The 11683-nt window shown below is 39.6% G+C and overlaps 1 pseudogene; it reads right to left on the bottom strand.

The window, feature by feature from the left end:
* On the bottom strand, nt 1–3004 carry LOC131500168 (elongation factor 1-alpha 1-like; annotated as a pseudogene).
* Between the last annotated feature and the right edge of the window lie 8679 nt (nt 3005–11683).

Genomic DNA, 11683 nt, shown 5'->3' with positions numbered 1-11683 from the left:
ATTAACCAATGTCTTACTATCAAGCTTAAAAGACCAACTGACACAAACAGTTTTGAGACCATTTTTCCACCACTGATTAAGACTGGGGTGGCAGTTATTGGGGATTCCATTCATTTAGCCTTCTGAGCCTTCTGGCCAGGCTCGGTGACCTTGCCAGCCCCAGCTGCCTTCTTGTCCACTGCTTTGATGACCTCCACAGCAACCATCTGTCTCATGTCACTAACAGCAAAAACCACCCGCCGGGAGGATAGTCAGAGACGCTCTCAACACACACAGGTTTGCCAGGAGCCGTATCAACGAAGGCAGCATCACCAGATTTCAAGAACCCGGGGCCATCTTCCAACTTTTTTCCAGAATGACGATCGATCTTCTCCTTCAGCTCAGCAAACTTGTGAGCAACGTGGGCCGTGTGACCATTCAGCACAGGTGCATATCCGGCACTGATGTGGCCCGGATGGTTCAGGATAATCACCTGAGCTGTGAAGCCAGCTGCTGCCGTCGGTGGGTCACGTCTGCTGTCACGAGCCACACTGCCATGACGAACATCTTTAACAGATTTGTTCTTGACCCTGAAGCCCATGCTGTCCTCAGGAAGAGCCTCGCTCAAAGCTTCATGGTGCATTTCAACAGACTTTACTTCAGTTGTAACCTTGACTGGAGCAAAGGTGACCACCATGCTGGGTTTAAGAGCACCGGTCTCTGCTCGGCCCACAGGGACAGTACCAATACCATCAGTTATGTGGACATCCTGGAGGGGCAGACGCAAGGGCTTGTCAGTTGGACGAGTCGGTGGCAGAATGCAATCCAGAGCCTCAAGCAGTATGGTTCCCCTGGCATTGCCATCTTTGCGGGTGACTTTCCATCTCTTGAGCCAAGGCCTGTGAGCGACTGGGCTCCAGCTCGTTGTCACCATTCCAACCCCAAATTGGCAAACATGCAACTGTGCTGGGGTTGTAGCCAATTTTCTTAATATAGGTGCTGACTTCCTCAACAATTTCCTCGTATCTCTTCTGGCTGTAGGCTGGCTCAGTGGAACCCATGTTGTCAACACCAACAATTAGTTGTTTCACGCCCAGTGTGTAAGCCAGAAGAAGGGCATGCTCATGGATGGGTCTGCCCATTCTTGGAGATGCCTGCTTCAAATTCGCCACCAGCAGCAGCAATCGGGACAGCACAGCCAGCCCTAGAAGTGCCTGTAATTACGTTTTTGATAAGGTCTCTGTGTCCTGGGGCATCAGTGATAATCACGTGATACTTGCTGGTCTCAAATTTCCACAGGGAACGATCAATGGTGATAACCACGTTCGTGTTCAGCTTTCAGTTTATCCAAGACCCAGGCATACGTCAAGGAACCTTTCCCATCTCAGCAGCCTCCTTCTCAAAATTTTCAATAGTTATTTTGTCAGTCCCATCACATTTGTAGATCAGATGCCCAGTAGTGGTAGGCTTGCCCAAATCTACGTGTCCAGTGATATGATATGAGCCTTTTCCTTTCCTGTTTCGGTTTAGGTTTAGTGGTGGTTTTCATACCTGGGTTCTGGTGGCAAAACCACTATGGAAAAAAGGGGATTAAAAAATGCTCTGCACGTCAGGTGAAAAGCAAATCCTTGTTCAGAAGCACAGGCTATTTTAGATTATATGAGATCAACAATGTCTTTCCATTTTCTTTCTTTTTTTGTGAGTATTTAAAAAAATTTCGTTTTTATTAATTTATTTTTATTCTTTTTTACTGAGGTGTAATTGACATACACCTTTTACTGAGGTGTAATTGACATATTAGTTGCAGGTGTAAAACATAATGATTCAATATTTTTATATATTGCGGGGCACCTGGGTGGGTTGTATGGTTAAGCATCTGACTCTTGATTTTGGCTCAGGTCACGATCTCATGGTTCTTGAGTTCAAGCCCCACATCAGGCTCCGCACTGACAACTTGGAGCCTGCTTGGGATTCTCTCTCTCCCTCTTTCTTTGCCCCTCCCCTGCTGTCTCTCTCAAAATAAACAAATAAACTTAAAAAAATATTTGTAGGTATTGCAAAATGATCACCAGAAATCCAGTTTACATGTGTCACCATACAAGGTCTTTCCTTTTTTTTTTTTTTTTTTTTTTTTGAGAGAGAGAGAAAGAGACAGAGAGAGAGAACGAATTGGGGAAAGGGGCAGAGGGAGAGGAAGAGAGAATCTTAAGCAGGCTCCATGCCCATTGTGGAGCCTGACACAGGGCTCGATTTCATGACCCTGAGATCATGACCTGAGCCACCCAGGTGCTCCAAGGTCCTTCCATTTTCAAGCTGATTTCTCCTAAGTGGTAGCTACCAACCATGTTGGACCAAGACACTTTGCTGCCATCTGCTGGTATGATTGCAATAAATTATAATTTACTTTGCAGTCAGCAAAAGAATAACAAAATACACAAATATTTACCAAAAAATGGTTTCAAAATAATTAAAATGTCCGTGATGTGAATGGCACCTCTTGAAGTATAAGGCTCTTTCTTGTACCGTGTCCAACATGAACAGCTGTACATGGTGACTGTGGAAAGCCACACACAAGTGGGACAGGTGTTGGGGGAGAATCGACTGATAACAAAGTGGAAGACAGTCAGAAGGCTTCTAGGAAGAGATCCATAGCCAGGAGTAGCAGGACTTGGAAATTAGATAAGAGTGAATTTTAGGACCATCTAAAGGTGTGTTTGGGGTTAGGGGTAGGCAATCAAAGTGGAAGGAATTATTGGAAGGTGACCAGGTGTGTGACAAGAGATGCAGGCTCCACTCTGCATTTACTGTGTCCTTAAGAGAATCCTTCCTCTTCCCTGAGTTCTTTTTCTCCCTTTGGATGTGGGAGGGGGCAGGAGTTGCTGCATTCTAGGAGCCCTGCCCTCTTTGACCTTCCAGGATCTCCAGGAATGGGTCAGGATGAGAGGTGGAGTCACAGGTTCTCCTTGTAGGAGCAGAGATGGCTGAACTTTAAGGGGGACTTGGCCATGTTCTGGCCACAGAACATGTTCTGGGAGTGTATACACCCACCCCCAGTCTGCACTGGTGTGTGGAGGGACCAGAGGATCTCAGGTGAATGCTAGGAGGAACCCTCAGAAGAGTCTCCCTTACCCCTGGATTCCTCCGTTTGTATCCACAACCTTCTGGATATGCCAAGCTCCCTCTATATTCCAAACTTCTCTGCCTTTTCCAAGGATCTCCATTGCTTACCCTTTCTCGGCCCTTCCACCTCTCCCCCATCATAGATTCCCTTACTCCCCTTGTGCCCCTTCCTGCTACCACAGCTTTCTTCCCCCTACCTCTGTCTCAGTTCTAGAACTATTTCCCCAGCCTCGCTTCCACTCCCACCCCTTTTTTTTCCCCACCTCTTTCTTTTTGCTTTTCCCAAGCTTCCCACTCTCTCCAAGCTGACCTTCCGCCCCCCTCTTCCCCTGCCTGTCATTTCCTGGCCCTTCTTTCCTGGGTCCATTCCACTGCCCCCACCTGAGGTTGCCAGATGAAATATAGGATGCTAATTTAAATCTGAGTTTCTGGTAAACAGCAGATAATTTATAGGGTAAGTATGTCCCAAATATTTTACAGTGCATACTTATACTATTTATCGGAAGCTCAAATTTTATTAGGTGTCCTGTATTTTTATTTGCCCTGTCTCACAAATCTACTCTTGTCTCTCTCCAACTTCCGTGGCCATGTTCACGCCACCCAGACTGGTCTCCTTGAAGACCCTGCAGCTCTCAGGCAGGCAGTCCAGTGCTCCTCCCCAGACCCTCCAACTCCATCCAGCTTATTAGCTCCTCACCAGCCACTCTGGGCGTCCTCACAACCCAGCAACAAAAGGGTTATCACCAGACAATGCAGGGGACGTGCAGGACATTGCACAGCTCTGTGGCCGGTATTGGTTCTGTTTGGTTGTACTAGGGCATATTCATTGTTGTGTGGTTTATTCCACTGATACATTTGTTTATCGTTAGGTCTTTACCATACTGACTTAATTAGCGTAGCTTTAGAATAAGTCTTGAAATAAAGCGGTATAAGTTCTCCTTTTTCTTCAAGACTGTCAGGGCTAGGGTGCCTCAACAGTTGGTTGAGAGTTCCACTTCAGCCCAGGTCATGATCTCACGGTTCATGTGTCCGAGCCCCTCGTCAGTCTCTGTGCTGACAACTCAGAGCCTGGAGCCTGCTTTGGAGTCTGTGTCTCCCTCTCTCTCTCCCCCTCCCCTGCTCACACTCTGTGCCTCTCTCTCTCTCAAAAATAAATAAACACTAAAAAAAAAAAAAAGACTGTCAGAGTTATTCTGAGACTTTCCATATATATTTTAGAATTATCAACTTATATTTTTAAAAGCTAGCTGGGATTTTTATTGGAATTGTGTTGAATCTATAGATTCATTTGGAGAGAGTTGATGGGCTAACAGTGCAGAGTCTCCAGTCCATGAGTATGATATATCTCTCTATTTATTTGTCTTCGATTTTTCCAAGCCAGCATTTTATAGCATTTACTGTAGGCCTTGCCTATCTCCCTTTATATTGATTTCTAGATAATTTAGTTTTAATGTTTTTCAATTGAATTATAATTGACATACAATATTATATTCATTTCATGTGTGCAAGGCAGCGATTCCATAGTTTTATATATTCTGAAATGATTTACTTACCCTCTGTCACCAAAGTTATTATTATCAACTGTATTTTCTGTGCCATATATTACATTCCCCTCATTTATTTTGTAACTGGAAGTTTAAAAAAAATTTTTTTTAATGTTTATTTTTGAGAGAGAGAGAGACAGAGCATGAGCAGGGGAGGGGCAGAGAGAGAGAGAGGGAAGGAGACACAGAATCTGAAGCAGGCTCCAGGCTCTGAGCTGCCAGCACAGAGCCCAATACGGGGCTCGAACTCACAGACCTGAGCCAAAGTCAGATGCTCCACTGATTGAGCCACCCAGGTGTCCCTATAACTGGGAGTTTTTACCTCTTCACCTCTTTTATGTATTTCCCTTGTTCCCCCGCCCTCTGGCAACCCCCAGTTTGTTCTCTGTATCTATGAGTCTGTTTCTGTTTTGTTTGTTTTGTTTTTAGATTCCACATGTAAGTGAAATCATATGGTATTTGTCTTTCTCTGTCTTACTTATTTCACTTACCCTACTACCCTTTCGTTCCATCCATGTTGTCGCAAATGGCAAGATTTCATTCATTTTTTTTTTTACAGTTGAGTAATATTCTATTGTATATATACACCACATCTTCTTTATCTGTTCATCTATAAATGGCCACTTAAATGCTTCCATATCTTCACTACTGTAAATAGTGCTGCAATTAACTTAGGGTTGCAATTTAGTGTCTTTGTTTTCTTCAGATAAATACCCAGAAATGGAATCGCTGGATTATGTGGCAATTCTTTTTTTTTTTTTTTTGATTGTATGTATGGTAATTCTATTTTTAATTTTTTGAGGAAGCTTCATACTGTTTTCCATAGTGGCTGCACCAACTTACATTAATTTACTATCACTACCAATAGTGCACGAGGGTTCCCTTTTTTCCACATCCTTGCCACCACTTGCTACTTCTTGTAATAGCCATCCTGACAGGGGTGAGGTCGTATCTTATTGTGGTTTTGATTTGCATTTCCCTGATGGTGAGTGATGTTGAGCATCTTTGGATGTATCTGTTGGCCATCTGTATGTCTTCTCTGGAACAATGTCTATTCAGGTCCTTCACCCATTTTTAACCAGGTTGTTTGGTTTTTTTTGTTATTGAGTTATATAAATTATATGTTTTGAGTATCAGCTCCTTATTGGGTATATCATTTGCCAGTATCTTCTCCCGTTTCGTAGGTTGCTTTTTCATTTTGTCGGTGGTTTCCTTCATATGCAAAAGCATTTTAGTTTGATGCAGTCCCATTTGTTTATTTTTGCTTTTGTTGCGCTTCCATGAGGAAACATATCCAAAAAAATATTGCTTAGACTGATGTTAAAGAGCTTACTGTGTATGTTTTCTTCTACGAGTTTTATGGTTTCAGGTCTTAAATTTAAGTGTTTAATCCATTTTCAATTTATTTTGGTATATAGTATTAGACAGCGGTCTGGTTTCATTCTTTTTGGATGTAGTGGTCCAGGTTTCCCCAACACCATTTATTGAAGAGACCATTCCCCTGTACCCCCCACATTGTATGTTCTCACTCAATTTGTCATAGATTAATTGACCAGATGAGTGTGGATTTATTTCTGAGCTCTCTATTCTGAGCCATTGATCTATGTGTCTGTTTTTGTGCCAGCACCACACTGTTTGAATTACTATAGCTTTGTAGTATAGTTTGAAATCAGGGCATGGGATATCTCCATCTTTGTTCTTTCTCAAGATCGCTTTGGCCGTTCAGGGTCTTTTGTGGTTCCATACAGATTTCAGGATTATTTGTTCTAGTTCTGTGAAAAATGCCATTGGTATTTTGATAGAAATTGCATTGAATCTGTAGGTTGCTTTGAATAGTATGGACATTTTAACAATATCAATTCTTCTCGTCTATGAACATAGTATATCTTCTCATTTATTTGTGTTGTTTTCAATTTCTTTCATCAATGTCTTATATTTTCAAGGTACAGGTCTTCCACCTCCTTGGTTAAATTTATTCCTAGGTATTTTTTTGGGGGGATACAATTGTAAATGGCATTGTATATATGCCATTTTGATAGTTCATTATTAGTATACAGAAATGAAGCATATTTTTTATCCTGCAACTTTACTGAATTCATTTGTGATTTTTCTTTTTTTTTAAAGTTTAGTTATTTATTTTGAGAGAGAGAGGGAGAGAGAGCATGAGAGAAGGAGGGGCAGAGAGAGAGAGAGAGAATCTCAAACTGACAGTGCAGAGCCTGAAGTGGATTTGATCTCATGAACAATGAGATCATGACCTGAGTTGAAATCAAGAGTTGGATGGTTAAGCCACTCAGACACCCCTTCATTTATTATTTGTAATAGGGTTTTATTTTGTGGAGTCTTTTGGGTTTTCTATACATAGTATCATGTCATCTGCAAATAGTGATAATTTTACTTCTTCCTTTCCAATCCGAATGCCTTTTTGTCTTTTTCTTGCCTAATTGTGGCTAGGACTTCCAATACTGTGTTGAATTAAAGTGGTGAGAGGGTCATCCTTATCTTGTTTTTCTTAGAGAAAAAACTTTCAGCTCTTCACCACTGAGTATAATGTTAGTTGTGGGTTTGTCATCTATGGCCTTTATTATGGTGAGGTATGTTTATTCTAAACCCACTTTTTTTGAGAATTTTTAGTATAAATGGATGTTGAATTTTGTCACATGGCTTTTCTGTACCTATGGAGATGTTCATATGATTTTTTTCTTTCATTTTGTTAACGTGGTGTATCATATCAATTGATTTGTGGGTATTAAACCATTCTTGCATCCCTGGAATAAATCCCACCTGGTCATGGTGTATGATCCTTTTAATGTATTGTTGAATTCAGGTTGCTAATATTTTGCTGAAGATTTTTACATCTATGTTCATCAGGGATATTGGCCTTTAATTTTTTATTTTTTATTTTTGGCTTTGGTATCAAGATAATGCTGGCTTTGTAAAATGAGTTTGGAAGTATTTCATCTCATTCAACTTTTTTTGAATTAATTTGAGAAGAATGGATATTAATCTTTCTTTCTTTCTTTCTTTCTTTCTTTCTTTCTTTCTTTCTCTCTCTCCTTCCTTCCTTCCTTCCTTCCTTCCTTCCTTCCTTCCTTCCTTCCTTCCTTCCTTCAATGAAATTTATTGTTAAATTGGTTTCCATACAACACCCAGTGCTCATCCCAACAGGTGCCCTCTTCAGTACCCATCACCCAGTCTCCCCTCCCTCCCACCCCCCATCAACCCTCAGATTGTTCTCAGTTTTTAAGAGTCATTATGGTTTGGCTCCCTCCCTCTCTAACTTTTTTTTTTCCTTCCCCTCCTCCATGGTCTTCTGTTAAGTTTCTCAGGATCCACATAAGAGTGAAAACATATTGTATCTGTCTTTCTCTGTATGACTTATTTCACTTAGCATAACACTTTCCAGTTCCATCCACGTTGCTACAAAAGGCCATATTTCATTCTTTCTCATTGCCACGTAGTATTCCATTGTGTATATGAACCACAACTTCTTTATCCATTCATCAGTTGATGGACAACTAAAAGGCAACCAACGGAATGGGAAAAGATATTTGCAAATGACATATTGGACAAAGGGCTAGTATCCAAAAACTATAAAGAACTCACCAAACTCCACACCTGAAAAACAAATAATCCAGTGAAGAAATGGGCAGAAAACATGAATAGACACTTTTCTAAAGAAGACATCCAGATGGCCAACAGGCCCATGAAAAGAGGCTCAACGTCGCTCCTCATCAGGGAAATACAAATCAAAACCACACTCAGATATCACCTCACACCAGTCAGAGTGACCAAAATGAACAAATCAGGAGACTATAGATGCTGGAGAGGATGTGGAGAAATGGGAACCTTCTTGCACTGTTTGTGGGAATGCAAATTGGTGCAGCCACTCTGGAAAACAGTGTGGAGGCTCCTCAAAAAATTAAAAATAGACCTACCCTATGACCCAGGAATAGCACTTCTAGGAATTTATCCAAGGGATACGGGAGTGCTGATGCATAGGGACACTTGTACCCCAATGTTTATAGCAGCTCTCTCTCTCTTTTTTTAATGTTTATTTACTTTTGGGAGACAGAGAGACAGAGGCGTGAGTGGGGGAGGGGCAGAGAGAGGGAGACAGAATCTGAAGCAGGCTTCAGGCTCTGAGCTGACAACACAGAGCCCCACGCCGAGCTTGAACTCACAAACCACAAGATCGTGACCTGAGCTGAAGTCAGATGCTTAACCAACTGAGCCACCCAGGCACCCCAGTATTAACTTTCTTTCAAATGTTTGGTAGAATTCACCTGTGAAGCCATCTGGACCTGGACTTTTGTTTGTTGGTTATTTTCACTACTGGTAATTTGTCTATTCATATTTTCTATTTCTTAATGATTCAGTCTTGGAAGATTGTATGTTACTATGGATTTATCCACTTTTTCTGGGTTGTCTAATTTTTTGGCATATAATTGTTCACAGCATTCTCTTGTGATGCTTTATGTTTCCTTGATATTGGTTGTAATTTCTCCTCTTTCATTTCTGATTTTATTTATTTGGGCCCTCTTTTTTTCTTGATGATTCTGCTAAAGTTTTGTTGATTTTGTTTATCTTTTCAAAGAACTAGCTCTTAGTTTCACTGATCTTTCTTTCTTTCTTTCTTTCTTTCTTTCTTTCTTTCTTTCTTTCTTTCTTTCTTTCTTTCTTCATTCCTATTTCACTTATTTCCACTCTGATCTTTATTATTTTCTTACTCCTACTAACTCTGAGTTTTGTTTTTTCTTCTTTACCTAGTTCCTTTAGGTTATGAACTTCCCTCTAAGAACTGCTTTCGTTGGATCACAAAGATTTTGAAACATTGTTTCCATTTTCATTTGTCACAAACTATTTTTTAATTTCCTCTTTGGTTTCTTGATGCCTTGGTTGTTTAGTCTCCATGTGTTTGCGTTTTTTCCAGTTTTCTTCTTGAAATTGACTTCTAGTTTCATAGCATTGTGGTTAGAAAAGGTGGTTGGTATGATTTCCATCTTCTTAAATTTATTGAGACTTGTTTTGTGGCCTAACATGTGATCTTTCTGGAGAATGTTCCATGTGGACTTGAAAACAATGTGTATTCTTCTGTTTTGGGATGAAATGTCCTGTATATATTTACTAAGTCTCTCTGTTTAATGTATTGTTTAAGGCTAATGTTTCCTTGTTGATTTTTTATCTGGATGATCTATGCATTGATGTAAGTGGGGTTATTAAAATGTCCTACTATTATTGTATTGCTGTCTATTTCTGCATTTATTTCTGTTAACATTTGTTTTATGTATTTAGGTACTTCTGTGTTGGGTGGATAATTGTTATAAATGTTATATCCTTTTGTTGGATTGACCCCTTTATCATTATGTGATGCTCTTCTTTGTCTTTTGTTAGTCTTTGTTGTAGAGTCTGTTTTGTCTGCCACCTGAGCTTTCTTTTCATTTCCATTTTCATGGTATGTTTTTCCCATCCCTTCACTTTCAGTCTGCAGTATCTTTAGGTTTGAAGTGAGTCTCTTGTAGGTAGCATGTAGAAGTGTCTTGGTTTTTTGGTGTGTGTTTTTTTTTTAATCCATTCAGCCACCCTGTGTGTTTTGATTGGAGAATTTAATCCATTTACATTTAACATAATTATTAATAGATATATACTTATTGCCATTTTGTTAATTGTTTTCTGTTTTTGTAGTTTCTCTCTGTTCCTTTCTTCTTTCTCTCTATGTTCTTTTGGTTTGACTGGTTTCATTAGTGTTATACTTAGATTCCTTTCTCTTTTTCTTTTGTGTATTTACTATGTTTTTTCTTTGTGGTTACCATGAGGTCCACATATAATATCTTATGTGCGGAGCAGTCTCTTTTAAGTTGATGGTAACATAATTTTGAATACATTTCAAAGCTTTATATTTTTACTTCACACTCTCAAAATTTTATGTTTTTGATGACACATTCTGCATCTTTTTATTTTATGTATCCCTTCACTAATTATTGTGCTTTAAATTAATTGTGCCACTTTTGTCTTTCACCTTTCATACTTGCTTTGTAAGTATTTTATACACTACCTTTATTATTTATTTACCTGTTCCAGTGAGATTTTTACTTTAGCATGTTTTATTATTAATTGTGCCTTTTCTTTTTAGTTTAGGGAAGTCCCTTTAACATTTCTCATAAGGCAAATTTAGTAATAATGAACTGTTTTAGCTTTTGTTTGTCTGGAAGACTTCTAATCTACTCTTCAATGTTATATAGCCTTGCTGAATAAAGAATTCTTAGTTGGCAATTTTTTTCTTTCAACACTTTGAATATGTCATGCCACTCTCTTCTGGCCTACAAAGCATTTGCTGAAAAATCTGTTGATAGCCTTATGGAGTTTATACATGGTATGTTGCTTTTCCTCCTACTGCTTTTAAGATTCATTCTTTATCCTTAACTTTTACCATTGTAACTATAATGTGTCTCAATGTGTTTCTCTTTGGGTTCATCTTTTTCAGAACTCTCTGGGCCTCCTAGATCTGGATGTCTACGTCCTCCCCCTAATTAGGGAAGTTTTCAGTTGTTATTTCTTCAAATAAGTTTTCTCATTCTTTCTCTCTCTCTTCTCCTTCTGCGCTTCTGAGACCCCTATAATGTGAATGTTCGTCTGCTTGATATTATCCCTGAAGTCCTTAAGGTATTCTCACTTCTTTTTACTTCTTTTTTTTTACTTTGCCGTTCTGGTTGGGTGTTTTCAATTGCTTTGTCTTCCAGATTGCTGATTTGCGCTTCTATTTCATCTGTTCTGCTGTTGAAACCCCCTGTGTATTTTTCAGTTCAGTTATAACTTCTGTTTGGCACTTTCTTATAGTTTTTTTAAATTAAAAAAATGTGTTTATTCACTTTTGAGAGAGAGACGGAGACTCTCTTTGTTGAGGTTCTTGCTGTATTCATCCATTCCTTTCCCAAGATAAGTAAGCATATTTATGACCATTACTTTGAACTCTTTAGGTAGGTAGGTTATCTCCTGTGGGGAAATAGGTTCTATCTACATAAATGGGTTAGAAAAAAGCT

This window comes from Neofelis nebulosa, chromosome 17 (assembly GCF_028018385.1).
Source record: "Neofelis nebulosa isolate mNeoNeb1 chromosome 17, mNeoNeb1.pri, whole genome shotgun sequence".
Taxonomy (NCBI): domain Eukaryota; kingdom Metazoa; phylum Chordata; class Mammalia; order Carnivora; family Felidae; genus Neofelis; species Neofelis nebulosa.
The sequence above is the reverse complement of the archived record's forward strand: the minus strand, read 5'-3'. Positions and strand labels throughout refer to the sequence as shown.